This window comes from Lissotriton vulgaris, chromosome 5 (assembly GCF_964263255.1).
Source record: "Lissotriton vulgaris chromosome 5, aLisVul1.2, whole genome shotgun sequence".
Taxonomy (NCBI): Eukaryota; Metazoa; Chordata; class Amphibia; order Caudata; family Salamandridae; genus Lissotriton; species Lissotriton vulgaris.
The window spans coordinates 1,140,031,518-1,140,056,160 of record NC_141693.1 but is presented as its reverse complement, the minus strand read 5'-3'; the positions used below and the strand labels follow the sequence as shown (position 1 = coordinate 1,140,056,160).

The following is a 24,643-nucleotide window of genomic DNA, read 5'->3' as shown; positions in this document are numbered from 1 at the left end:
GGCTTGTGCCCTTCTGTGACGACATCCGAGAATCATCACTGCTGGTCTGGTTGCTCCAGACTGGCCCTTGCTTCCATCTTTGCGAGAAGCACCCCGGATCCTCCTGGTCCACTCAAGACGCCATCTTAGGCCCACCCCGTGGCCCTGAGATCTGCCACGGCTTGTTGCCCCATCCTGGGCCCAGCGACGCCGACAGCATCATCCTTCGTGGGACAGCTCGCACCTCCACCGTGGTCGCCGACAACGCCTCCTGGTCCGTGAGACTGCAGAGCCTAGCGTCGCCCACTCACCTGGTCGAGGTGACGGCCAACCGGTGCCTTCCTGGTACCCTCTGACTACTGGCTAGTAGTACGAACTTGGTCCCCTCTGCTTTCAGGTTTCATCAATCTCCGATCCAGGCTTGGATCTCTACGAACTATTCAGCACTGGTCGCCGGCCAGCAACTCCTTCCTTCCGGCTCCTGGCTCGTCAGCGAAGACCCCGACGCCTGTAAGACTTGTGCGGCCGCAGCCCTCGTGGCTAGGTAACTCGGCATCTCGGTGCCTGCATAGCCTCCTTACTCTAGGGTCCCGAGTCCCTCGCTTCCGACTTGCCTTATCGGGTCCGCCCGAGACCTTAACCTTTCCGTGTCCCCGGACACTTGTTTTAAACTGTGCACTTGAAGTATTTGCTAAAGAGATTTGGTCTGTGCTTAGTACCCTGTCCTCATAAAGAGTACAGGGCTGTTGTGATTCTTAATAAATATCCTGTTTATTTTCATAACACTTGTGTGGTGTCCTTTCACTGGGTATTCAAGGGGTACATGTGTGGTAAACAGCTGGCTTAACACGCCCTCTCGAGTCTTTAGCCTTAGACTGCTCGTATCCACGCTACTAGGATAGCTGGTCTATAGGTTGACTTACAACCAAACACCATAAGGGTCGTTGGAACGATACATAGCGGTCGCTAGAATAGCGAACGTTGCATATCGGGCCAACTTCTCACATTGATGGCAGCGGTGGGATTTGAGCTTGCTGTTGTTTTACCACACGTATCCTAAGAATATCTTGTTGAAAGATCGCACAAGTACTGTTAGTACATATAACCAAAGCTTAGAATACTCTGAGTTCTACTGAACCAGCTGTTGTAGCTCCTCAAGGCTTAGCACACCTTGGCTACAACTCTTAGCAAGGGTACAGTAGGTAAACACGTAGTGTAGGTAAGTGCACCACTTACACCACACTAGAAACAGTATGTCGGACAAAGGAGGAAACTCTGGGTCTCCCCTTATGTCAGTTGACCCTCCACAGGTCATCCCTTCAGGATATACTGTGCTGAGCTTCAAGGAGTTAAGACGACTGTGTCACTCCAGGAAGATTCAGCAGGGGTCTAACCCCACAACGTCCTTTCTGATTGGTCTCTTGGAGACTTATGATGCCAGAAGAGCTGAGAAACTGCGTAGCTCTTCTAATCCAGAAAGAGACATGCCTCCCCTCGAGGGAACCCGGGACGATCCTGACCTCATCCACCTCGCAACTGAGAACGAAGATGTGGAGGAGGATGAGGATGAGGATCTCTCTGGGGATGAGGCAGATAAGGGACAGGTAGAAGTCGTCAGACTAAGCAGGTCCAACTTAAGCAAACATGATAGCGGTACTGGGGGACCCCTGGGGCCACTATCAGGTCAGCTTAACATTGGGAACGGACGAGCCAGATCTCTGTCAAGAGGCTCTGGCAGATCCCTTCAAACCAATGGCTCTCACAACTCGTCTCAGAGAGGGATGACGTCCCCTCAGAGGAGAGTGTACGAAGCTAAGGAAAGGGCAGCTAATCTAAGGATCGAAAGGGAAGAACTTGCCCTGGCCAAAGAAAGGCTTGCCTTTGCAAGAGAGCAACAGTTAAGTGGGGTAGTCCCCACTGGTGGCAGCAATGTACCTAGTAATAGGGAAAAGAGTTTCGATACGAAACACCTTGGTAAGATAGTGCCCCCCTTTAAACAAGGGGACGACATCCACAAATGGATTACTGCTTTGGAGAGGGCCTGCACTGTGCAGGGCGTTCCCCAGAGTCAGTGGGCAGCTATCTTGTGGCTCTCCTTTGAAGGAAAAGGAAGAGACAAGCTCCTCACCACAAGGGTGGAGGATGCTAACAATTACCAAATCTTGAAAAATACACTCGTTGAAGGGTTCGGCCTAACCACTGAGCAGTACAGGGTGCTGTTCAGGGATACCCAGAAAACGCAGTCTCAAGATTGGTCTGATTTTGTCGATTGTGCCACTAAGGCTTTTGAGGGCTGGTTGCTGGGCAGTAAGGTTACTGATTACGAAGGATTGTATAATTTGATGATGAGAGAACAAATTTTAAACAATTGTCAGAACCAGTTGTTGCATCAGCATCTTGTCGACTCGGATCTGACCTCTCCCCAAGAATTGGGAAAGAAGGCAGACAGATGGGTTCGTACAAGAGTTAAACAGAACCAGGGCCAGAATCAAGGTGGTCAGAAGAAAGCAGACCAAAAGGGTAAAGATTCTAAAGGGGAACAAAGTGACCAGAAGTCTTCGACAGGTCCCCAACAACCCAAAGAGGGTGGGGGTCAGGCTCCCCAAAAGAAGAAAGAAGGCCACTCCAAAAGATGGTGCCAGTACTGTAAAAGTAAATCTCACTGGTTTAGTGAGTGCACCAAGAAAGGAGGAGGGCAGACTCCTGCCACTGCAGCCCCTAAGGCACCTGTGCCCCCTAGTACAGTCAGCAGTGGTAGTGCGCCTCCCAAGGGTTTAGTAGGGTTAACCCTGGGTTCTGAGGGGCGTGACAACTTAGTTGGCACACTCACTCAGGCTGTCCTTGTCAGTACAGGGGACGTGGACGTGTCCCCTGACGTAAGCCCGAATTCTTTGGGCAAATACCGACAGACGCCTTTCATAAATGGAAAGATGGCTCAGGCCTATAGGGACACTTGTGCCAGCGTCACCATGGTGACGCCTAACTTTGTGGACCCTGGACAGATCATGCCAGGTACAGAATTCCTGGTGACCAATGCAAGCAATGTCACTACCAATCACAGTATGGCAATTGTAGCTTTCTCCTGGGGAGGGGTAACTGGCCAAAAGAAGGTTGTAGTTAGTCCAGACCTCCCAGTGGATTGTTTGTTGGGCAATGATTTGGAGTCGTCACAATGGTCAGAAGTGGAGCACCGGACTCACATGGAAATGTTAGGTTTGCCAGCACATGTGTTCGCTGTGACTAGGTCACAGGTCAGAAAGTGCCCCACTGAACAGGTGCTGGATCCTGGAACAACGGACCAGACACCTCCCAAGAAAAGGAGCAGTAGGGTTAAGGCTGCGCCTTCCCCCTTGCCCCAGGTCGAGGATCAAGTCTCAGAGGAGGCTGACCTACAGGAATTGCGGGAAACTGAGCCTAGGGAATTCGAACTTGATCAAGTTGAATTCTTGGGTTCAGGGGGACCCTCAAGGGAAGACCTGGGGAAGGACCAGTTAGACTGCCCTTCTCTTGAACCCCTCAGACAGCGAGCTGCTGCTGAGGCTGCTGGGAACGCCACAGGTACCCACAAGGTATACTGGGAAGATGGACTCCTGTACACTGAGTCAAGAGACCCCAAGCCTGGCATGACCAGGAGGCTGGTTGTACCCTTGTCTCAGCGTGGTTTCCTACTTACCTTGGCCCACGAGATTCCCTTAGCAGGTCACTTGGGCCAGACGAAAACGTGGGACAGGCTTGTCTCACACTTTCACTGGCCACACATGAACGAAGATACCAAGGAGTTTTGCCGCTCCTGTGTCACCTGCCAAGCCAGTGGTAAGTCAGGTGGCACGACAAAGGCCCCCCTTATACCAATGCCTGTGGTAGGGGTACCCTTTGAACGGGTGGGGATCGACATCGTCGGTCCCATGGAACCACCTACAGCATCAGGGCACAAGTTTATACTGGTGGTAGTGGATCATGCCACCAGGTATCCTGAAGCTATTCCCCTTAGGACCACTACAGCACCTGTTGTGGCAAGAGCCCTAGTTGGAGTGTTCTCCAGAGTGGGCTTCCCTAAGGAGGTCGTCTCCGACAGAGGTGCAAACTTTATGTCGAGCTACTTAACTGCTATGTGGAAGGAATGTGGTGTTAACTACAAGTTCACTACACCCTATCACCCACAATGCAATGGGCTTGTTGAGAGATTCAACAGGACCCTAAAAGGGATGATTCATGGACTACCTGAAAAGCTTCGGCGTAGATGGGACGTCCTGATCCCCTGCCTCTTGTTCGCCTACAGAGAAGTCCCACAGAAGGGGGTTGGCTACAGCCCTTTTGAACTTTTGTACGGGCATCCTGTAAGGGGACCCCTGTGTTTGGTGAAGGAAGGATGGGAGAGACCTCTCAAAAAGCCTGCAACCAACATAGTGGACTATGTGCTTGGCCTCCGCTCGCGGATGGCTGAGTACATGGAAAAGGCATCTGAAAACCTTAAGGCCAGCCAAGAACTCCAAAAAGCTTGGCATGACCAAAAGGCTGTCTTGACTGTTTACCAGCCCGGACAGAAGGTGTGGGTGTTGGAGCCAGTGGCCCCAGCAGCACTCAAGGACAAATGGTCCGGGCCCTACACCATCCTGGAGAAAAAGGGAGAGGTCACCTACCTGGTCGACCTGGGAACTCCCCGGAGCCCCCACAGGGTGCTTCATGTCAACAGGCTTAAAGCATATGTCGACAGGAAGGACATGAGTTTGCTCATGGCCATAGATGAGGGACAGGAGGAGGAGAGTGACCCTCTCCCCGACCTGCTCACTCAGAATCCTGACGATGGATCGGTAGATGGTGTTGTCTTTTGTGGCAGCCTCTCCGAACATCAACAGAGCGACTGCAAACAGGTTCTTCAGTCGTTCAGACATATGTTTTCTCTAACACCCAGCCAGACCGATTGGTGCACCCATGAGGTTGACACTGGTGACAGCTTGCCCGTTAAGAGTAAAATCTACCGGCAGCCTGATCACGTTAGAGACTGCATCAAGAGTGAAGTGCAGAAAATGTTGGAGCTGGGAGTCATTGAACCCTCGGATAGCCCTTGGGCTAGTCCCGTAGTTCTAGTGCCGAAACCTCACACCCAGGGTGGTAAGAGAGAGATGAGGTTCTGCGTAGACTACAGGGGTCTCAATGCAGTCACTAAGACTGACGCCCACCCAATACCGAGGGCAGACGAGCTTATCGATAGATTGGCTTCGGCCAACTACCTAAGTACGTTTGACCTAACAGCTGGGTATTGGCAAATCAGGTTAGCTGAGGACGCCAAGCCTAAAACCGCATTTTCAACCCCTGGTGGGCATTATCAGTTCGTGGTGATGCCCTTTGGTCTGAAGAATGCACCTGCCACCTTCCAAAGGTTGGTGAATTAAGTCCTTACTGGGCTGGATGACTTCTGTGCGGCGTATCTTGACGATATTGCTGTCTTTAGCTCCACCTGGGAGGATCACCTGGTCCACCTGCGGAAAGCGTTAGAGGCCCTGCAAGCAGCAGGCCTCACTATCAAGGCCACCAAGTGCCAGATAGGGCAGACACAGGTTGTATACCTGGGCCACCTTGTCGGTGGAGGCCAGGTTCAGCCACTGGAGAGCAAGATACAGTCAATCAGGGACTGGGCTCCTCCAACCACCCAGACTCAGGTTCGAGCTTTCTTGGGCCTGACTGGATACTACCGGAAGTTTGTCAGGAACTATGGTTCCATTGTGACACCATTAAACGAACTGACAAGTAAGAAAATGCCAAAAAAGGTTCAGTGGACAGCGAGCTGTCAAAAAGCATTCGATGACCTAAAGCAGGCCATGTGCACGGCGCCTATCCTCAAGAGTCCGGACTACTCCAAACCATTCATTGTCCAAACAGATGCTTCTGAGTTGGGTGTGGGAGCTGTTCTTTCTCAACTGAATTTTGATGGTCAAGACCAGCCCATTGCTTTTATAAGCAGAAGGCTGACCCCTAGAGAGAAGAATTGGTCAGCTATTGAGAGGGAGGCCTTTGCTGTGGTTTGGGCTCTGAAGAAGCTGAGGCCATACTTGTTTGGCACTCACTTCAAGATTCAGACCGACCATAAGCCCCTCTTGTGGCTAAATCAGATGAAGGGTGAAAACCCCAAACTGCTTAGGTGGTCCATTTCCCTACAGGGGATGGACTTTACAGTGGAACATAGACCTGGTACTGATCATGGCAATGCCGATGGGCTCTCCAGATATTTCCACTTAGAACAAGAAGACTCACCTGGTCAAGGTTAGCTTATTGTTCCGACGTTTGGGGGGGGGTCATGTAGGAGAGTAGGGTCTGCAATCCTATGATCACCCAGATTTTTTGCTTTTGTTTCACTGGTTTACGACTTTCTCTGGCTGTGGGCCTGCTAATCAGACCCACAGCCTGGCTGTTCTCTTTCTAAATTACGATATGTACCCTAGGTGCATTTACCAATTGGTACTGGGCCGCCTTATCAGACCCCGTAACGCAGGGCATAGGTGTACCCAGGGCCGCCAGGGGCTGCAGCATGTATTATGCCACCCCTGGCTGGCCTCTTAAATTTGACACAACTGGCTGCACGACAGCTGGGGCGAAGACGTGTAACCACCCTTCGCTTTAGGTATAGTAGCTCTATATCTAACCATACAATGGACACCCGAGTTCCTATCAGTCACTCCTATGGCAGGCCTTAACAATCCTGAAGGCAGAGTGCGTGGGCTCGTGTGAGCTAGGTTCAGGCCCGAGCCGAGCCCGGTTGCAGCTTGCGGAATCAAGACCCAATGGCTGTTCCATGATAACGCGTACCACATCGGTAACTTCGGTGTCGCGTTATCAAGACATGTCGAGTAAGGTGTCATACGAATCGGGATGCTGCCCTCTCACCAACCCTGGCGACGAGGTTAACATTCCGCCCTTCTAGAGGGACACGACATGTACGTAACTGTGAACCCCGGTTAAAGTTAACTGAAGCCTCAGCTCCACAAAATGGATGCTGCCACCACAGACACAAGTCTGACCTCCTGCTGCTGGGAGTCCTTCCAGCGAGGAGCACTTGGACAAAGGGTTTCCTGTCGAGGGCGCTGTTCGCACCGTCCCAGACAGGGTTTGTGTATTCTGGGTAGGTAGGGCTTTGGCGAGAAGGTGACTGCGGAGTGGCACCCCGGTGCTCACTACGCATCTGCCGGTTAGAACCAGTTCCAGGGGCGACAGCCCTGGCCTGGGGAAAGTCCGGCAGGGGAGAGGGGCGTAACTACCCCCCTTCCTGGTCCCACCCTTAGGGCAGGACCTAGTCATGTACCCACCCCTTTCTTTAGGATAAAGACCGGAGCGGGGACCCTTCCAAATTAGATCATCTTTGAATCAAGAACTACTTTCTACGAAAGGACACTCCAGACTCTTCTCAAGATTTCTCCCTTGTGACTAAGGAGTAGTCACCCTGCATCAGCAGGCACCATCTAAGAACTCTGCGGTTTGCTGCAAGTCCTTCCTCAAGGATCCGACGGCCCAGCTCGACGAGAACCGGCTTCCCTGGCACCTCTGACCTCTACCCACGTCATCAGCTCAGCTGTGATCTGTGGGTGCGACGAGACCTCGAGGGACCGGCCATCATCAGAACCTGCACGCTCTTAAAAACCAGCACGACCATCGAGGTAACTCTCTGGTGAGTGCTCTGGGGTCCGAGAAGCCCCGACCCTGAGCCGCTCTAGCACCGAAGTGCAGTCTCCCAGCATCTCCACGATCTGCGTGGGACCCTTCTGCTCGCTGCTCAGCACGTCGTCTGGTCACTCGCCGCTGGCTTGTGCCCTTCTGTGACGACATCCGAGAATCATCACTGCTGGTCTGGTTGCTCCAGACTGGCCCTTGCTTCCATCTTTGCGAGAAGCACCCCGGATCCTCCTGGTCCACTCAAGACGCCATCTTAGGCCCACCCCGTGGCCCTGAGATCTGCCAAGGCTTGTTGCCCCACCCTGGGCCCAGCGACGCCGACAGCATCATCCTTCGTGGGACAGCTCGCACCTCCACCGTGGTCGCCGACAACGCCTCCTGGTCCGTGAGACTGCAGAGCCTAGCGTCGCCCACTCACCTGGTCGAGGTGACGGCCAACCGGTGCCTTCCTGGTACCCTCTGACTACTGGCTAGTAGTACGAACTTGGTCCCCTCTGCTTTCAGGTTTCATCAATCTCCGATCCAGGCTTGGATCTCTACGAACTATTCAGCACTGGTCGCCGGCCAGCAACTCCTTCCTTCCGGCTCCTGGCTCGTCAGCGAAGACCCCGACGCCTGTAAGACTTGTGCGGCCGCAGCCCTCGTGGCTAGGTAACTCGGCATCTCGGTGCCTGCATAGCCTCCTTACTCTAGGGTCCCGAGTCCCTCGCTTCCGACTTGCCTTATCGGGTCCGCCCGAGACCTTAACCTTTCCGTGTCCCCGGACACTTGTTTTAAACTGTGCACTTGAAGTATTTGCTAAAGAGATTTGGTCTGTGCTTAGTACCCTGTCCTCATAAAGAGTACAGGGCTGTTGTGATTCTTAATAAATATCCTGTTTATTTTCATAACACTTGTGTGGTGTCCTTTCACTGGGTATTCAAGGGGTACATGTGTGGTAAACAGCTGGCTTAACACGCCCTCTCGAGTCTTTAGCCTTAGACTGCTCGTATCCACGCTACTAGGATAGCTGGTCTATAGGTTGACTTACAACCAAACACCATAAGGGTCGTTGGAACGATACATAGCGGTCGCTAGAATAGCGAACGTTGCATATCGGGCCAACTTCTCACAGTGTTCTTATCTGTTTTCCTTTTTGGAAGAAAGGAGGATATGTTGTATCCTGGTTTCAATGTGTTCATGCTCTGCCAGTGAGTTCCTCCTAGAATTATGTAATGTGGAATGTTGGGGGTCAGAGACTACAGTTGGAGAAGGGCAGAGCAGCATGCTGGCTGCTCCTGGTGGGGCTAGTCCTGGACTGAACATCTGTACTTGTAACTACTATAATAAATACTCCAGAAATAGTACAACCTGCCTGGAGTTCATCACGACACAGTGTGTAAATACCCAGAGAACATATCTTCCATTTGTCAATTCACTCGGAGAAAGACTATTAGACAACTTTACAATGTGCAACTATGGGACACTGATCATGTTCTCCAGAGAGGGACGGTGAAGTGTTTTGAGAAGATGCATGAGACACTTATGATATGGAACAGAATCCCTGAAGATCTGGGCATACCTCTCTTCTAGCACCTTTTGATTTTTGATTCTGCACTTTTCCCTTCTTTGTTTCTCCATTTTTGTGCCTGTTCATTTTTTCCTCTTGATGCTTTGGCTTTTTCCTGTTCGCATACATACATGTTTCTCTTCACACTTGTGCTATATCCTTTTCACATTTGTATTTTGCTCTTCCCATCTTTGATTTTTTTTCTTCTTACATAGACGCGATTAAACCAAAATTAATTGGAGGAGGGTAGAATGCATGATAATTACAGGGACTTGAGGATTTAGGTGGGCTAAACATGAAACTCTGCTCTCCATTATCGGGGACTAACTTGTTCTTGAGAGTTATTTACTAGCAGGGCCGGACTGGGACCGCAAACCAGCCCTGGCAATTTCGTCGGACCATCCCCTGGGGGTGGGGTGTGCTGGTGGAAAACACTGCTGCTGCGCTTTTGTTGCAGGGGGGAGATTTTTGCAGCACTGTTGCAATACCGGCCCCCTGTAACAAAAACGGCCCCCACTGGTCCAAAACAGACTCCCACAATTCCAGCCCACCGGGAAAAGGCCGGAAGCCCACTACGGCCAGTCCGGCCCTGTTTACTGGATGTGATAAATACCAAAGCAGCAAGGTCTGATTTTATCAGGGTCAATAAATATCAGCCAAAACACCAGGCCACTTGCAATGAGCTTCAACATATTTTCTGCAAGTCCTTGTTTCCTACGCCTAACTTCGATTCAGGGAGAGGATGTGGGCCAATGACCAGAGCGGTTGACCTCAAAGCTGGGGAACCAGGTTCGAGCCTGGGCAGAGATGCTCAACATTCTGTGATTGTGGGCAAATCACTTAATCTCTCTGTGCCTAATAAAATGTATTTGCCCATCTGTAAGGCAACTGGTGCTCACATAAAGTGCTCTGATAACTTAGGGTTGAGTTTGCACTTTATATAACTAAAAAAACAAATTTTTTATTCAATCAAACAAGTGATCATAAAAGAATCATAAAAACAATTTAAAAACATTCAATTTAAATAAGTTTATAAAGGAAAATTCATCATAATAAAACTGATGCCCTCTGCCTTATTGCACGTTGAATATCAGTTGCAGTTAAAAAGTAGATCCTCGCTGTTGTCAACTATTACAATCATGCTAAAGTAGGACCTTCAGGATCTGATATTAGTCTGTTTTAAAAAAGGTAAGATTTATCAGTGGCACATAATATTTACAGAAGAACATAAAGTGCAACATACTTTGTACAGAGCAGCCAGCACCAAGACACCGGGGTAAATTAACAATGTAGGAACCCCGCGTAGATGAAGCCACTAAATGTGCACAGTATTCAATCACTAGCAGGAACCTCAGGGGCGGCCGGCATGGCTCACGGGTGGGGGGTGTCGGGATCACTGGGAGTGTCATGCGGTAGGAGCGGGTTTAGAAATTAAATTCTTTTTTAAACTTACCTCAAGGGCAGGTCCTGCATCTTCTGTGCTCTTGCTCTCCTCAGACCACTTCCAGGAACAGGAAGTAGGCAGCCAGGCTCCCACCCCTAAGCAAATCATTGCGCTCCAATGAAGCACTGTGATTGGTCTGAGAGCCGTGACACTGCACTCAGCCAGGGCCTGTAGGGGTGGGCATTTTCTCCATGCAGGCTGTAATGCAGCCTGCATGGAGAACAGGGAAGTGTGCATGACTGCTTTAGACGGATCGAGAGGACCAATCAACCAGTCATTGCGCACTTATGTGGGCAAACCACTCCGCCCCCCCCTGCCCTGCTTCGGGAGAGTTAGCAAGGCTGCTCTGCTTCGTGAGCAGAGCAGCCCTGCCCACTCTCCCGCCTGCAAAGGAAACTTAACATGATAATAACTAAAAGTTATTATATTGTCATGTTTCATCTTCTCGCCCTGCTTGAAAGCAGTGAGGCGACGCTCCTCCGCCACAGCGGAGGAGCCGCCACTGAGAAACCTATGATGCAAATTGGTAACCCAAGTTAAGTACGGTTCGATACCATTACTAAAACAAATTTCGACATAAGCTTTTACAGTGGGCTTATCAGCTCCCATTCGTACTCTCTTACTCCTGACTTAAATGTGCCTTATTCCTGATTATCGAGAAAACCCACACGTACTCCTGGGAAAGACGTTCAGTGAAACAACCCTTCAGTTCTTTCATGTTGGCTTATTCTGATCTGTTCTCGTTCTTCCCAACTTTTTCTGTGAATTTCACTGCTGTCGTCTGTCTTCTTGCTGTTGCAATTACATGGTGTTCATTGCGATTCTTTTTCATACAGAGCACTCGTGACGCCCAAATTCTCTGTCCTTTGTTTGCCTCTGCTCCGAAACCATTACATTGCGATTTCCCTGGAATGGCTGGACATAGGCTTTAGAAGCACAATGTTATGGTGCCGCGTGCTCTATGACGTCAAGGAAGCAGGCATCTCTCTTGCATACAATCCTTGTTAGTCATAGAAAAGCAAGTAAACATCAAGGGTCTGAAAACAAAATGAGCTTGCTGGAACAGCAATTCTTGTATACTTCTATGACCTTCATTCACAGCTCACAGGGCAGGATATCGCCAAGCCATCCCCTGCAACTATGCACCCAGGCTGCATTCCATTCCACTATGATCAGGTTCTCTAGGCTAAGCATACACGCAACAGACAGTACCAAGAGAGTCAAACACACCTTCAGAAAATATCACCCCCCCTTTAGAATAAAAACAACTCGGGCAAAAAAGTAGATACGCGAACTACCCATAACGCAATACGTTTTTCTGGCTTCTTACATCCCTATTAGTGACTCTTCTGCTTTGACGTAATAATACCTGCTCACCCTGGGGCATGGTGTACCCCAGCTTCTAGCACCCTCTCATGCAGTCCTCCATGTTCATCTGCTCACCACTAACAACGCATCTACACTCATCTGACTTATTAGCACTATTAACTGTGTGCCACTGCCTGCACCAGAAACAATCACACTTGCAAACCCCATGCAGCTCTTCTAGTTGTCCTCCACCTACCATCCCGCATCACCACACTTGAGGCTTTTGCAGTTGTCACATCTGGCTTATCACTAAATTTGGAATTTCCCTTCACCACAAAACTCTTCCAAATTTATTTTATAAGATCATCCATCCTGAAACTGTTACTCATGGGCTTGTTCTTCATATTGTAGCTCCTACTTTCTATAAGCGTGTAACCTCACCCTCTCTTCCCACTCTGAGTCCACTCTGCTACAGGCTCCTTCAACAATTTGAAATGATTTAGCCTAAGAACCAAATGTGTGTTGCACAAATCCTAGAGGTGTGGCGCCGTGGCTAGGGCGACTGACTGCGGAATCTGGGGATCACGGTTCGATTCCCGGGGCCGCGGCAGGTTAGCCTAGCACCATGTGACTCTGGGCAATAGCTTGCTTAATCTTCCCGACGGCCCCCGGCGCCTAGAGACCCTTGCGGGTGATTGTGCGCTTTACAAATGTGGAATATTATTATTATTATATTATTATTAATAATATTGTACATAATTGCAATCCAAAGTTTTTTTGTGGCATTGCCATCTGCACACCCTTTCAATACTGTGCTGAGGCACTCCACCTTGCTGTTACACTGCGCTTCATAAAATGCTGTAGCAATATGTCTTTCCCCAAATTCCCCTCAAATAATTTATTCATTTCTTTGGTTGAACTTCTTTATAAGCCATCAGGTCTCCATAGGTGCTGGAACAATTTTCAAATTGGGGTGCTGCAATCAATGTTATAACACTGAAGTCATAGGGATTGTGAAAAATACAAGCGTCATGCAAAAAACAAGTGTAGCAAATCTGCCACGCCCATTCAGGAGGAGAGTGGTATGAGTGTGGTATGTGTTGCAGCACACTGTCATTTGCACACTGCACAATTTCCGTCGAAATGACCACTACATTTCACAGACATGCAATGGTATAACTATATAGTGCACAAACGATAATGTGTGGAAATCCAGTTTCAGCAAATAATTAGCATTTGCGCTTCCCCTAGTAAAGTGGCTTGATTTGATCCGATTAAAACCTTTCTTTCCATCACACTTCAGAAAAACAAAAAAGGTTCTTCAATATGAAAGTTAATTTACAGGTTTTTAAATTGTGTTGCGTGTCTCCTAGGCCACTTTTTACAACCCCCCCCCCCCACTTTCCACTCGAGGAATCAAAGTTAACCCCGTTTTTCAAGTAACCAGAAATTTGTCAGAGGACAAAGCAGACATTTGACCCTTGTCTTTGATCTCAAATGCAACAAGAAACACACACTGTAAAGGCATCTTTATTGCTCATTCATCTTCTGAACTCCAGCATGGTTAGTTTTGGGGGCACTGCTCCACCCCATGCACCCTTACTTCCAGTGCCTATGCAGCAATCTGAGTTCACCCAGGCCATAGAATGCTTCTTTCAAGAACTCAGGAGTTCAGGCACTTCAGTGGTGGCACGTTGTCTGCAACTATACGTTGTTGGTAAAGCAAAGGAGGGATGGGTGTTATTTAAGGCAGGCTTCTGACAAGCATGACAACGCTAGTTCACTATCGGTGTTTCATCGCCTTATGTTATGTCTTGCCCCCAACACATTACCTTTGGTTTCCTCATCCATGGCATCAGAAATGCTTAACACCTTGTTGGACTGACATGGACTGGTGTATGCAAGCGGACAGGGTGGAACAAAGTAGAAGGATGCTATTTTTGCCTGATAATAATAACCCCCCCCACTCGGAGAGGACTAAGGGCAAAATAAAAGGAGGATAAACGGTGTAACTTAATGAGAGGGAGGGGAGGCGAACAATACAGAGCACTGACAATAATGAATGACTATCCTGTTGTATATATGGCATGCAACTTATGAACATGTGGCGTTGGAACATTTTGTTATTATTTTCTGTATTTGGCCTGAAATGCAATAAAAAGAACAATATATTTTTTTAAAACACCTTTTTAGACGTCCAATGTGTTGGATCAGGAGGTTTTTTTTTTTTTACCCCATTAGATGATCCAAATATTTTACAAGAAATCAATACATTAGATGGACAAACCATCTGAGACCTAAAAATATTGTTTCCCTGGCTCAACACTTCATTACGTTTCCCTTCTGTCATGCAAACATGGACAGGTCTGCTACCACATCCAATAGGAAAGCCACATATGTGTCTTCCTCCTAACTGGCTCTCCCATGTCTTTGCATGACGACTGTGAAAGGCAGAAAGTGGACTGCGATGTTCTTCCCCGGATCTTCATGTTGTACTCCTGCAGCTTCAGATTGTGGCAGGACATCCCCCCCGCTGAAGTACTGATGCATTCTTTGTTTACTAATACCTTACATGTAATTTAAATCCTGAACAATTCTCTCCAGAGATGGTTCTAAAACGTTCTGCAACTTCGCCTTTCACACTTAATGACATAAAATCTGATCTCCTGCAGTCAATAATCACATTCCATTCAACAGCATCACCACCTGGCACAACCCTTAGGCCAAGGAGTATACTGTTACAATACAAATTATTCTATGGCAGATAGACTTCGAATAACCATGCTTTTACCTTCATAATGTTGATTCTTACTCATTAATGCACTTTAATCCAATACCCTGTCTTAGCAACCTGAATAAGGCTGTAATTGGACTAGAGAGTGCTTGATGAACTTTGTATAGTAAGCTCATAAACCACAAAAAAGAGAACCACTGTTAATAACAGGGTGTAGTGCATTCCTAACGCCCCCCCCCCAAAAAAATGTATTGGTCTGAAAGCAGATTCTGAGACAATCACTCGATACTAAACTTTTCTTACATTTCATCTGCTAAAATCTTGGTAACAAATCAGGATATCTATTTGCAAAAAATGCAACAATGTACCCTATCCTTGAGAAACTATACATGGTCTGTGGGAAGTAAGAGTACTCCGACGCCAGAGGGCACACAGCAAGAAAACATGCCAGGCTGCAGTGCGTGAAGAGAAGAGGGCAGAAATACTCCATATTTACAACGATATGGAAGGTTTCTGCTCTCTACCGGCGTTGGTACAATGTGTGCTGCCTAGCGCCAACCTAGGCACCCTTGCACCACAGTTGTTAGGGGGAGGATTGTTTTTGTGCGGGAAGGGTATCCTTCCTGCACAAATCCAATCCATAAAGGAAGTAAAGAGGAGAAATAAGGATGCTCGTTACACATCTGTTGGGTGGCGCCCCGGTCTTTATAAATCTGGGTTTGAATAACAATACATGGGTGGATGCATGTAAACACTCATGCTCCACCCATCTAACGCCCACCCAACGCAAAGGAATGCAAGACAACGCTACGCATGGGTTAGTAAATACAAAGTAACACATCGTCGCACAATGTCAAGCAAAGTGGATTTGTGTGGATTAGTAAATGCCAACATTTCTTTGCTTTGGGGCTGCATCACAAAAGTGAAGCAAACCCAACACAAAAACAGTAAATCTGTGTCTAGGATTTTACTGCTCCACCCAAGAACCACACCTCTTTTCTCTGTAATGTAGATCTGGATCACAGCCAACTTTTCTTCACTGTAAACTTAAGGTACTCCAATAATATAATCATCTGTGTCCAGTAACATGCACAGTTTTCCTACTTTACTGCAAATTTGTTCATAAGCAGTTTTCCTTTAAAATGGTGTAAGGTGAGTCTGAGTCTGCCATAATTGGTACCTTCTCTTTTAAGATCCTCCCCTCCAAAACCTTTGAGCTTTTCAGGAACAACCTACTAGATTTTCTTCCACTACTAATACTGTGCCGAGTGGACTCTTGCACCACGCTTTCATCACCCTCTGCCGCTTCCGACCTCCTGATCGTTGTCTTGTCATTCTACGATTTTCTGTCTCTGAATAATGAAATTTATCCTAAAAATCTTTACAGTCTTCCCCAAAATCAAATGTTGCAACATTGAGGGGCTTCCATAGTCGTAATATAGATTGTTAGTTCAACTTCTGGCCCCTCACTATCTTCCCTGCTTAATAGGTTTTAGTTTCATGCTGTAAGCCTTGTACTGATTTACCATGTTTTATCTATACTAACCACTTTTATTAATTGTATAGACTGATCCATTACTTTTGATGTGGTGATAACCTGATCAGTTGTAAGATCTCCCATCATCCTGACCCTCTCCATTTGTGTGATTCATGAATTGACCCATCATGTCATTGAGAAACTCCACACACCGGCAATAGTGGCTCCTCTGCTATGGCGGAGGAGCGTCGCCTCACAGGGAAATAAATGTTATTTTCATTTTATTTTTCAGTACTCACACTGCTGTGTATCTTTTGGGTGCAGGCGGATCTGGGCTGCCTACAGAGCAGGGGGGGAGTGGTGGGCACTTTCTAAGTGTGCATGACTGTTTGGCTGGCCATCTTGAGCCGGTCAAACAGACGTGCATTTAACATGTTCTCCACCCGGCTATGTTGCACAGCCGGGTGGAGAACATGCACAGGCTCACACTACCTGTCTGAGAGCCAAACGAGGCCACTCAGACCAATCGCAACGCTGCTGTCATGCTGATGACAGCAGGGTTGTGATTGGCTTAGGTGAGTCTGGGAGCCTATGTGCTTCCTGCGTCGACCAAAGAGGACGGAGGAGAGGCACTGGCCAGCAGGGAAGTGAAAAGTTATTTTTTTCCTTTACTTTTTAACCCCCTCCCTGCCCCACCACTACTGCCCCATAGGAGCTGGTTTTTCTTCGTTTTCTCCAACCAGCAATGCTGTGCCGAGTGGACTCTTGCCCCACGCTTTCATCATCCTCGGCCGTTTCTGACCTCCTGATTATTGTCTTGTCATTCTTCGCTGCACGGATTCTAAAAAATGGCTAAAACGTAGGAAAATATTTTTGTTGTCCCCTGATCCTAGGTTTTGTGGTAACTAGAAACATAGCTGTCACACTAGTGCACAACGCACATGCTGACCTCTTTCTTACATCAGTTCTCAGGCCACCACTGGTACTGACACTTGCCTTGCAGGACATACACTTGTGTACGTGTTTGTGCAGACTCTTTCCTTGGTTGTCGCTGTGAACTTGCCAGTGCTCTTCTCAAGGTATTCAACACTTTACTCACAAGCGTGAGGCCGTTAATAGCACCAGTGTGCAATCCTTACCAGTGCATCCTCTGTTATACAGGTCGATAGAAGAGCATGACAGAAACTGCAGTGTGAAGCTGCTCTGGCTGAGAACCATGGGTGACCATTCAACATAGTGACACAGCAGCAATCTTGGAGATACATCTACCCTCTTTCTCTGCGATAAGGCAGCCTCTTATTCATCGTGGACTTCAGTCAATATGCCACTTGCTGTAATACGGGCGAGAATCCCTAGGTAAATGCAAAGCATTTAATCCAAAGGAAAGAAGACCCCACAGCACAGGCCAAGTCCCATTCCAAGTCCTTTCTTGATTAGAATAAAACATCAGTTACTACAAATGTTTTCCTAAATCTGCACAAGCCAACACCATCATTGCCAATAAGTTCGCATTCTAGTTTGATCGGAAATGTTGTCATCCTAGTACGCTGAGTTGTGTGGTGCTGCTGCACACCTGCAATTTCTCCTCATAAGTTTTGCAGGGTAACTACTGGTACTATGTGCTTGAGGGGGAAAAAAAATGTTCGATCGATGGGAAATATTCATCTTTAAAGTGCAGTGACCCGGATTCCCCACGTTATGCCTCATTCCAACTTTGAAACTCAGAATGGAGAGGTAAAACCTAGAAAAATCGATAGGCTTTTAGATCGTTATTCCCACCTGAGCTTTCCAGTGTTTAATTTGTAAAACAACTAAGTGCCAGGGCTCTCGTCAGAAGGCTACTGCAGCTTGCCCCACAGTTTGCCCCTGCCAGTGTGGTGTTTCCAAATGAGTCAAACCGGAAACAAGGTAAAGATCATGAGTATGGTTTAATCGCCTCATCCACCAACAGCTCCAGGTCGTAACTGACCTAGAATCTCAATTACATTCCTATTCCAAGAACTGTACAACATTCTTATTCTAAGAAGAATCATAGGGAGGGAAGCTAGAATCTTGGAAGAGGGAAATGCATGATAAAGAAACACAACATTACACATCTCCCTTCTTTACAACAACTTATGACTTAAAGAATAAAAGTATTAAGAAGATAGGAAGAGTTAACAAATAAAGAGAAAAATGAACATAGCTTACACATAATCTTTCATGTACATTGGAGCACTGCGTAATCTTTGACTCCTCACACGATTATTGGGTGAAGAGTTAGCACAGGAGCGAGAAGGGTTGACGATACCAAGAAGATTAGAGTCAGTATCACAGTCAGCATGAGCAATGTTCTTCGATTTAACTACCACAACTCGACTTTTGTTCCAAATCCTCCCATCTTGTGTTTTGATTGCGTTACCAAGACCTTCTCCCTACAGGTGCCTTTATTTTTACAAGGTCACCAACCCTTACTTCATGAAATTTAACGCATTTAACTTTGTCAAAATATGCTTTCCTACAAGTTTGTTTTTCTATTTCTCTCTCCCTCCAAGCACCAACACGATTATCAACAAACCCCTTTTTCAGATTCATCCATCCTGGACACCACATAGTGTTCGGAACTCTACCCCTGAATAGTTCAAAAGGAGATTTTCCAGTAGTTGAGTGAGGGGAACAACGATAAGCATCTATTCTTTCTCTTAGTGCCTCTTTCCAATTTAACCCACTAGCTCTTGCAAGCTGAATGCATTCTTTTAATGTACGGTTGACTCTCTCAACAGCACCATTTGTTTCAGGATGGTATAAAGATGTACGTTTGTGTAATATTCCACATTTTTTTAAGATAATCTTTAAACATGGTAGAACAGAACTGCGGACCGTTATCTGACAATATGCTATTGGGAAAACTCTCTCTCAAAAATATATCAGATAAGAATTTAATAACAGAACTTGACGTAATCTCGCTGACTGCACATACCTCTATCCACCGTGAATATAAATCAATTAAAACAATCAAGTACGGTGTGTCAGAAACTCCAGTGAGGGGCCCCAAAATGTCGATGGCTAATTCATCCCAAGGATGATTGGGTAAATCTCTACATACCATAGGCATTTGCCTGACTTTTAGGATCTTGTCACTTGCACAGCACTCAACGCAGTCTCTAACCATGCGTTCTATTTCTAAATCCATACCTGGCCACCAAAATTGAGTACGTATCATCTCCTTGGTTTTCACTATGCCCAAGTGCCCAGAGTGTGCATGTAACAACAACCTTTTCCTTAAAGAAAAAGGAGGTATAAGCCTCAAACCACGAGTTAGCATGTCATCGGAAATGGATAACTCCTGAGAAACTAGGGACCATGGTTTATCTAGACGCTTATTATCCTTTAATAGAGATATTACTCTAACCAACTCCTCATCTTTTAATAACTCCTCTTTCCACTCATCTTTTCCTACTACACCCTCTGTAACCTCACAAACATTGAGATAGTCATCTTCATCAACATACTCATCTTCACAACTTATATCATCACCTTTCACCAACCTAGAAAAACAATCTGCTGCCTTGTTTGACACACCAGGTAAATATTGCACTTCAAAGTCAAACTCTTGTAAAGATATGATCCACCTTCTAATCCGAGAAGAGATAGAATCTAAACCCTTTTTACAAAAAACTTCTTTTAATGGTTTATGATCAGATTTGACAATAAATTTAGTCCCCCAAACCAAATTTTTGAATTTTTTTAGTACCCAAAATATTGCTAATGATTCCTTTTCAATTATGGAATAATTTAATTCCGGACCACGAAGACACCTGGATGCGCAGGCAATTAAGGAATCATGGCCATGTTTATTTTGTACTAAAACTGCCCCCAATCCCTTATCACTCGCATCAGTGAATATGTACGTAGGTAAACCAGGGACAAATGCTTGCAAACATGGAGCTTTCTTTTATTCCTCTTTTATTCCCTCAAACTCTTTCTTGCACTCATCTGACCAGTCAAACGTGACACTTTTCCCAGTGAGTCTCCTCATACTCTTTGTCTTATCCGCAAAATGTACAATGAATTTCCCATAAAATTCTACCATCCCGAGAAAGGATAACAACTCATCCCTATTAACTGGTTCTGCCATATTATCGATGGAAGCAACTAATTCTGATTTAGGAAAAACCCCTTCACTCCTAATGCAGTGGCCCAGGTAATTCACCTCCTCCAAGCCAAATTTGCATTTCTCCTTTTTTAGAGACAAACCAGAGTCAGACAACCTTTTCAACACATCACACACACGTTCATTGTGTTCTTGCATGTCCGACCCAAATATTAAAAGATCATCTTGGTAACATTTTACCCCTTGAAGTCCTTTAAGTATGTGTGTCATGATTCTCTTAAATACAGAGGCAGCTGATATTAACCCAAAAGGCATTCTCTTGAACCTAAAAGTACCCATTGGTGTTATAAATGCAGTTAAGTCTTGACAAGAGGTATCCAATTCAACTTGGTGGTAAGCAGATGCCAGATCCAGAGTGGTAAAGTATCTTGCACCCTCTAACGTACCTACAATCTCATCTATATTGGGCAACGGAAATCTGTCTACCACCACCTCCTTATTTAATGCTCTTAAATCAATACACAAACGAATCTCTCCAGTTGGCTTCTTCGCTACTACAATAGGAGCCAACCATTCTGTTGCTTCTACAGGTTCTATTATGTTATTTGCAATTAATTTTTCAATCTCTTCTTGAACCTTCACTTGTTCAGCAAGTGGAATCCTTCTAACTTTTGCTACTATTGGAATTGCATTTTTCTTAAGCTTTATACAATGCTTGTAGCCAATTAGACATCCTAACTTATCTTTAAATACAGAAGGAAACTTTTCTGCAAACATATCAGAGAGGTTTTCAACTTCAAGAATTTTCACCTGAGGTGTGGCATTCGGATCAAGTGTAACCCCAAGATCACGTTGGTCTCTCCAGCTAATTAGGGCATCACCAAAATTTGTAACATAAATCTTTCCTGGAATAATTCTGCATCCCAATTCCATAGTGGCCATAAAATATCCCAAAATCTTAATTGGTTTACTGCCATAACCTAAGGGTAAAATATCACTCTTGAATAACTTTACATTTTTTCCAAAAGTTTTGTGCAGTAAATCTTCATCAATCATAGTGATTTGAGAACATGAATCAAATTTGAATTCAATCATGGCATCATCCACCTTAACTAAATGTGTGGGATGTTCTAATGGCCCACTACTACTAATTTGGAAAGTCACAGTTTTCACCTGTGGTTGAGACCATTTCTTATGTGGAGAAGTGTGGCTCAGGGGTTAGAGGCGGCAGACCCGGAAGCTGAGATCGGCCCTGGACCAGGGTTCAATTCCCCGCCTCGGCGGGTCTTGGGCTCAAAAAATTCCACGGACTCGATAATTCTCGCTCCGGTGCCTTCTCAACTCATGGGTTCACACTCTGCGACTCTGGGCAATAGCTTGCTTAATCTCCACAACGGCCCCTCGCGGCGGGATGCCTGGCTTTAACCTTGTGGATACCCTGCCGGGGTTATCTCACAGGGGAATACCAGGACGGGTTCCCAAAGCAAGCGCCGGGAAACCCTTTGTGGGTAGCTGTGCGCTATATAAGCTCAAATACATTTACATTTACATACATTTATTTGTATTATCTCTTTTGTTACCCTTTGTTCTGCAACATTTTGAAAAGTGACCTCTTCTCCCACAGTCATTGCAAATAGATTTCAATGCGGGACAGTTTGGTGAATTAGCTAAATGACCAGTGTTGCCACATCTGAAACAAGAAAATTTGTTAGACATATTAAAACTCGGATTGAATCTATTCATCCCATTGTCATTTTTTCCACTGTCTACTTTATCTTCTTTTTGAACTTGACAAACAACTTCTTCTACTTTGGATTCAGTTTTCTTCTCTGGTTCAACCATCTTCTCTTTTTCTCCTTTTAGTTCATCTACACATTTCGTCATGTGCTCTACCTGTTTTGCTATTACAAGCACTTCTTCTAAAGGTGGTTCATCCTTTAGCCATAGTTCCTTCTGAATACTGTCATGAGCACATTTCAATACGAACTGATCTCTTATTCTTTCCTCCAATGTTTGTCCAAACTTACATGAAGAAGCTAATTTTCTTAATGCAGATACATAGTCCTCCACAGACTCATCCCTCTTTTGACCTCTTAGTCCAAAATGGTATCTTTCCATTATTGTGCTCAACCTTGGGAGGTAATGACGATCTAACTGTTCTATGGCTATTTCATACTCATTTAAGTTTCTCTGTTCTGCTGCTGTGAGTTCTGGTAAATGTTCCAGTACATCTTGGCCTTCTCCTCCTAAGCAGTGTAATAATAATGAGTGTTTTCTTTCTGCACTTAGGTTTGTGCCACAAACCCTTGCATAATTTGCAAATATCTTCTTCCATTTCTGCCATTTTACATTTGGCTCACCAGGACTTATCAAGAAAAATGCAGGATGGGTTACATTTTGCATTTTTCTTCCCTTTTTTTTATACTACACACACTTTTCTTTTCTTTGAATTTACTGTATTCTTTTTTTTTTAAATTGTTCTTCTCCAAAGATTCTCTTTTATCATGCAATTTTCCTTAAAAAGAATTGTCTTTGTAAATTATTTTGTTGCGCAATAATGGCCTGTTCACTTGTATTCTGCTTATTTCCCTTTATTTTTATAGCCTTTGTTCAAGTAATTGTCTTTGTATAAGTAATAATAGGAACTGAATTGTGAATAAGCTCTTTTCGTTTGTTTGTACAAACAATGCTTTGTTCCAATCTTGCAAGCGGAACGTTCTTTTAAGCTTCGTTCTTTTTCCTTTTTTTTAAAACGCTAAGAACGCGGTTAAACAAAAGCGTCTTACACTTCAGGAAATCACGTGTGCGTAGCGCGTCACTGGAACGCAGAGAGACTTCATTTGAAACGCACTGCGTAATGCCAATCGGATCGCGCTCTGACACGCGAGCAGCGCGAGCAACTTCTAACGGCTTTTGCTTTAATACGCTGCGCGCTATTTATTTTCTTTTTCTTTTCCTTAAGTCCCCTTTTTATTTTAAGTAACCTCCCGCTGTACTCCTCACCGCACCAAGTAGTCTTCTTTCTTCAGTTCGACTCGTTTCTTCTGCCGCTGGGAAGACAACGCTCCCTTTCCATGTTAATCAGCCGCTGGGGAGGAAAATCGAATCAGGGACAGCCGTGTGTTGAGGCATTGAGGTAGGATCGTCGCCAATATTAATGTGGTGTTTCCAAAATGAGTCAAACAGGAAACAAGGTATAGATCATGAGTATGGTTTAATCGCCTCATCCACCAACAGCTCCAGGTCGTAACTGACCTAGAATCTCAATTACATTCCTATTCCAAGAACTGTACAACATTCTTATTCTAAGAAGAATCATAGGGAGGGAAGCTAGAATCTTGGAAGAGGGAAATGCATGATAAAGAAACACAACATTACAGCCAGCACTGCTAATTACTGTAACAACACAGCTAACCATCACACTTACAAAAGCGATAAGAATGGCTTGTGCGGTAGATAATAGCAGTGGCGGCTGGCATCAACAGAAAGTGGAGAGCGGGTTTGCGTTCAAACAAAATTAAAAAAAAAAAATAAATAACCCGGCGTGCGCGATTAGAAACTTAAAATATGAGAAAACACTTACCTGACAACAGAACTTCCTACTCCGGACCTCATCACGCTGCAGCTTGACCACCAGGAAACTCCCTTGACCCATCAGGGCGCTGCTCTCACCAGCATGAGAGCAGCGCCCTAATTGGAGGGAGCAGCCTCACTCGGCGCTCCACAGCGCTCTGGAGACCTGCACTTACTCTAACTAGGGTGACCAACTGGCATTGGTGCAAATTCAGGACAGTGAGTGTAAAAATTCAGGACAAAGGGTCAAAATTCAGGACACAAATTCAGGACAGGAGGTCAAAATTCAGGACAAAACTTCAGGACAATAGGTACGTTTTAAGACACACCAGAGGTCGCGCAATAGTATATAAATAAGCCCAGCCATTTCCAAACATATTCAGCCGTTTGCAAACCTATCCATCATGTATCCTTCCATCTATGATTTCACTCATCCATCCCTTCATCCATCCCCTCATCCATCCTTTCACTCATCTCCATTATCCATCCACCCATACATCCACCATTTCACCCTATCTATCTGTACACTTATCCAGCCACTCTTTATCCCATCCATCCGTTCACTCATCCATTCAGCCATTTACTCTTTCACCAATCCTTTCACTTACTAATCCTTCCACCCATCCACTATTTTAGTCTTCCATCCATCCTCCCTTTCTCTCTCCATCGACCCTTTCACTTAGCTTTCCTTCCATCCATCCACCCACCCATCCATCCATCTACTCATCCACTCGTGAATCCATCCATTGATCCTATCACTCATCCATCTATCATTTCACTCCTTCACACATCTATTCATCCTTTTGTCCATCTACCCTCCC

The 24,643-nt window shown here is 45.9% G+C and overlaps 1 protein-coding gene across 1 annotated transcript in view; it reads left to right on the top strand.

Annotated features, from left to right (window-relative positions):
• Positions 1–24,643, top strand: part of AFAP1L2 (actin filament associated protein 1 like 2) — a 588,328-nt gene that overhangs the window by 75,362 nt on the left and 488,323 nt on the right. The window lies entirely within an intron of this gene.